Consider the following 5,412-nt stretch of genomic DNA (forward strand, 5'->3'; position numbering starts at 1 on the left):
AGGCTTACAACGGTCGCGGATCTTGCCATCTTTCGCCTTGCGGGACCCGGAGCTGGAGCTTGCGAAGCAAAGCTCTACAGCGATCGCGGATCTTTCCATCTTTCGCCTTGCGGGACCCGGAGCTGGAGCTTGCGAAGCAAAGCTCTACAGCGATCGCGGAGTATCCTGCAAAGGACTTGTCTGGGAGTTGGGGGTGTTTCGGCGTAGCTCTATATACGTGCCTCAACCCCCAGTCCTGTCCATCGCTGGGCTACACATGAGATGATTTTCATGATACATACTGGCAGGCATTTCAATGACAATTTTCACATAAGCACATAATGCACATATGACACGTAATGCAAGCATGTTCATGGCAACAAATAAACCTAAGCTTAACAATTTAAACATTTCAAACAATTTAAAAATTTCAAACACAATGTTAGCACATAAGTGGTGTTCTGTGTATGTTTTGTTCAAGGGGCGTATGGCTATGCCTTAGCCATGTATACCCCCCCAAGTAAGCGTGGGGTCGGACGTCTCCGGACCGCGTGGTCACTTGTTAAAACGCAGCTTTGAACACAGGGATAAAAAGTGCAGTAAAAGTGGAGTGAATCTCTCCGTGTTTCATTAAATTAGCCTGCTAGGCACGTGTTTTACAACAGGGAGGACTATTTCCACATTTTTCACTTTTGCTAATTTCACCAAGGACTTCCGACTAGATGGTCCGGGGCCTACTGGTAGTAACGGCGGAGGTGCTCCGCGTTCCAGGCGCGCGGGACTTTAGATCCGTCGAGTCTCTTTAAGTGATACGTCCCATGGCCCACTTTTTCTTGGACTTCATAGGGGCCTTCCCAGTTGGGTCCGAGGACTCCCACTCCCGGATCCTGCGTAGCAGGAAATACTCTCCGTAGGACAAGATCCCCAACTTCGAATGTACGGCTCTTGACTCTCGTGTTAAAGTGTCGGGCTATCTTGCCTTGGTACATTTTTAGTTGGACCTGCGACTGCTCCCGGAGCTCTTCGATCATGTCCAGGGACTCCTGGAGAAGGGAGTGGTTTCGGGTAGGGTCGTAGGTGTCCTGCCTGTGAGAGGGGATCACAGTTTCTACTGGGATGACGGCCTCGCAACCGAAGGTCATGGAATAAGGCGTGTGCCCCGTTGAAGTTCTTTCTGTGGTGCGATAGGCCCAAAGTACTCGCGGAAGTTCTTCCGGCCAGTGAGCCTTGCAGGCTTGGAGGTTTTTCTTCAACGTGGTCTTTAATATTTTGTTTACAGCCTCCACTTGCCCATTAGCCTGGGGTCTGGCGACTGCGGAAAAGCTTTTGATAATTCCATGCGAAGCACAGAAGTTCGTGAAGTGTTCACTGTCAAATTGCTTCCCGTTGTCGGACACAATTTTTCGTGGAAGCCCAAAATGACACACTATATTCCTGATGACAAAGTCCAGTGCTTTTTTTGATGTGACCGTGTTCATAGGTTCAGCTTCAGCCCATTTGGTGAAGTAGTCTACCGCGACTATGGCATACTTCACTCCACCCTTTCCAGTTGGAAGGGAACCTACTAGGTCAATGCCCCAAACGGCGAACGGCCAGGGGCTGGTCATTAAGGTAATTTCTGTAGGCGGCGCCCGCGGAACCTTGGCGTATCTCTGGCACTGCTCACATTTTCTGACATAATCCACACAATCCTTCTTCATGGTGGGCCAGAAGTATCCTTGTCGAAGGATCTTTTTGGAGAGGCTCAGCCCGGAGGTATGATCGCCACAGAAGCCTCCGTGAACCTCATGGATGATGGCGCTGACTTCGGTTCCGGCAACACACCTAAGGAAGGGTATGGACAACCCCCTGCGGTAAAGCTTTCCATCCATAACCACGTATCGGGGAGCTTGATATTGGAGCTTCCTTGCGTCAGCTTTATCAGTGGGGAGCTCTCCGGTGGTGAGAAACCTGAGGATGGGTCCAATCCAGGAATGGGAATGGTTGATGATGGCATTTACCCTCTGTGTCTCGGTAGTGGGTGCTTCTAAGTGCCCGATGGGCACCAGGCCATACTTCTCGATCTCCGGGTCTGTTGCAAGCTTGGCCAGCGTGTCTGCGAGTGAGTTCTGGTCCCGGGGGACCTGGCGGATTTGGTAGCCTTTGAAATGCTGCAGTAGGCCGCGGGAGACAGACACATAGGCAGCCATTTTTTCGCCTTTTGTCTGGTATTCCCCGGATATTTGGTTTACCACAAGTAGGGAGTCGCTGTATACTTCGATTTTTTGGGCTCCGACTTCTCTGGCCAGTCGTAATCCAGCTAACATGGCTTCGTGTTCTGCCTCGTTGTTGGATGCTGGGAACGCGAAACGGATGGCGCTCTGGAGCTGATGCCCTTGGGGGGATATTAGGATGACCCCTGCTCCAGCTCCTTTTTCATTTGAGGCTCCGTCTACGTAGACCTTCCAGGTGGGAAGTTCCAGGACAGGATCTTCCGGGAGGTCATTCATTCCCGAGCATTCCACAATAAAGTCCGCGAGAGCTTGACCTTTTATGGAAACATGTGGTTGGTAGTGGACGTCGAACTGGCTCAGTTCCATGGCCCACTTAAGCAATCTGCCAGAAGACTCAGGTTTTTGCAAGACTTGTCGGAGAGGGTGATTGGTGAGTATTTTGATGGTGTGCGCCTGGAAATATGGCCTTAGCTTCCGCGAAGCAATTAGCAAGCAGAGGGAGAGTTTTTCGATCATTGAATATCTGGACTCGGCGTCCAATAACCTCTTGCTTACGTAATACACAGGGATCTGGATACGGCCATCTTCCCGGACGAGAGCGGCACTCACTGCGTGCTCAGTCACAGCTAAGTATAAGAACAACGCCTCTCCTTCGACAGGTTTGGACAGAATGGGAGCTCGGGTTAAATGTTCCTTTAGGTGTTGGAAGGCTGCTTCGCATTCGGGGGTCCACTCGAACTTCTTGTTTCCTCGCAACACATTGAAGAAGGGGATACACTTGTCAGTGGCCTTGGATACGAAGCGGCTGAGAGCAGCTATCCTTCCGGTAATGCTCTGGACATCCTTATGCTTCCGGGGGGAAGGCATATCTATGAACGCCTTAATTTTCTCAGGGTTGGCTTCCACTCCGCGGGAGCTGACAATGAAACCGAGGAACTTCCCAAACGAGACCCCGAAAGTACATTTCTTTGGACTCAGTTTCATCCCGTACTTTCGGATCACGGCGAAAGCTTCCTCAAGGTCGTCGCTGTGGTCCCCGGAGGTCTTGGACTTTACCAACATGTCGTCCACGTACACCTCCATGTTCCTCCCCAGTTGGTCCTTGAACATCCTGTTTACTAGACGCTGGTACGTCGCCCCAGCATTCTTCAAACCGAAAGGCATGACCACGTAACAGTAGACACCCTTGTCCGTGAGGAAGCTGGTGTGTTCCTGGTCCGCGACATGCATCTTGATCTGGTTGTATCCGGAGTACGCATCCATGAAGGATAAGAGTTCGTACCCGGAAGTAGCGTCTACCATCTGATCGATTCGCGGAAGAGGGAAACAATCTTTCGGGCAGGCTTTGTTTAGGTCCGTGAAGTCAATGCACATTCTCCAGGACCCATCGGGTTTCGGGACCAGAACTGGGTTGGCCAACCACACGGGATAGTGTGACTCCTGGAGAAAGCCTATGGACATCAACTTGTCCACTTCAGCTTTGACGGCTTCGGCCCTCACTAGGTCTAACAGCCTCCTCTTTTGGCGAACCGGAGTTGCAGATGGGTCTATGTTGAGTGCGTGGCACGCAACATTAGGATTAATCCCTGTCATATCAGCGTGGCACCACGCCAGGATATCCTGATTATTCTTCACAGTGGCCACGATCTTATCTCGAATGGCCGACGGCAGGTTTTTCCCCACCTGAATGACTTTGGTGGGATCTCCCGGATTGAGGATCACCTCTTCGACTTCCTCCATCGGCTCTATCGCTTTCTCGATTCCCACTCTTGGGTCGAGTTCGTCAAAGTATGCCTCTTGAGCACCCCCAGTTTCTGGTAATTCTTCCGCCAAAGGAATGGCAGCAACCGTCTCCTGGATCGTGTAGACGGATCGGACGGAGACGTTATAACAGTTCCGTGCACTTCGCTGGTCTCCTCGGAGGGTGCCGATACGCCCATCATCGCATGGAAACTTCAAGCATAAGTGGCGTATCGAGGTTATGGCCCCACAATCTATTAGGGCCGGTCGGCCTAGGATGGCATTATACGCCGTGGGGCAGTCGACCACCACGAATGTGCTGTGCTTGAAGGCACAAGCGTCGCTTTCTCCCCTGAGAGTGACTGGAAGTTGAATTTTGCCTAATGGCATGAGTGCATCCCCATTGAACCCTTGAAGCTGGATGGGGCATGGGGTCAAGTCTGTCTCGGTTAATCCGATCGCGTGGAAGGCCGCTTTGAAGAGGATGTTTACGGAGCTTCCGTTGTCGACCAGGATCCGTGAGACCTTCTTATTGGCAATTTGGGCTTCCACCACGAGGGGATCGTTGTGGGGGAAGTGCACATGTCGAGCATCGTCCTCCGTGAAGGTGATGGGAAGGTCCATCATTCGGGGACATTGAGCGGGTGATTGAACCAAGGCGCACATCTCCCCAGTGTGTTCTAACTCCCTCAAGTACCTCTTCTGGGAGTTGCGGGTGCTTCCGGCAAGGTGCGGTCCTCCGGAAATGGTGGCTACGTGTCCATCAATGGGTGGCGGAGCAAGGCCGGGCGGATATGGGTTGCCCGATCCTGGAGCCAACAAGGCAATGGGTGCCGGAGCGGGTGGAGCAGGAAGCGCTGGGAACTGAGACCCGGGAGCTTGGGGGTGACCGGCTCCAGGAGCGCTAGCGGTCCCCCTTTGTCCCGGGGAATATGCAGCTCCATGAACTACCCCCTGTCCGGGATAGATAATGGGTATCCTCACCTACTGACCGAGGTGTCCCGCTCTTGCCAGGGACTCGATCTCATCCTTCAGCTGAAGGCACTCGTTCGTGGTGTGCCCCACGTCTCCGTGGAACTCACACCTCTTATTGGGGTCTCGCGGACGCCTTCCTCCGTGAGACATTTTCGGGGGCTTCCTGTAGTTGACCATATTACAGGTCGCCCGATAGACATTCTCTCGCGAGTCTATCAAACTGGTATATTCCGTGAACTTGGGCTCATAGTCCTTCCGGGGTTTCTTTGAATGGTCTCCCCGGTTGGAGTTTCTTCCGCTTCGCTTGCTCCGCGATTGGCTCAAATTTCGTTCTGGGCCTTCCGCTTGCGGCTGCGGCATGCCAGGAGCGGTACTACATCCGGTTTGTACAGCTCCGTACCCAGAGAAATGGGTTTGACTCGGCGTCTGAGCAGACGCAGAAGGCCCATACACACTTGGAGTGAATTGGGCTCCTGGAAGCGTGAGGGATGGTGCGGGAGCTTGC

The sequence above is a fragment of the Humulus lupulus genome, chromosome 9, assembly GCF_963169125.1.
Source record: "Humulus lupulus chromosome 9, drHumLupu1.1, whole genome shotgun sequence".
In the NCBI taxonomy this organism is placed as follows: Eukaryota; Viridiplantae; Streptophyta; class Magnoliopsida; order Rosales; family Cannabaceae; genus Humulus; species Humulus lupulus.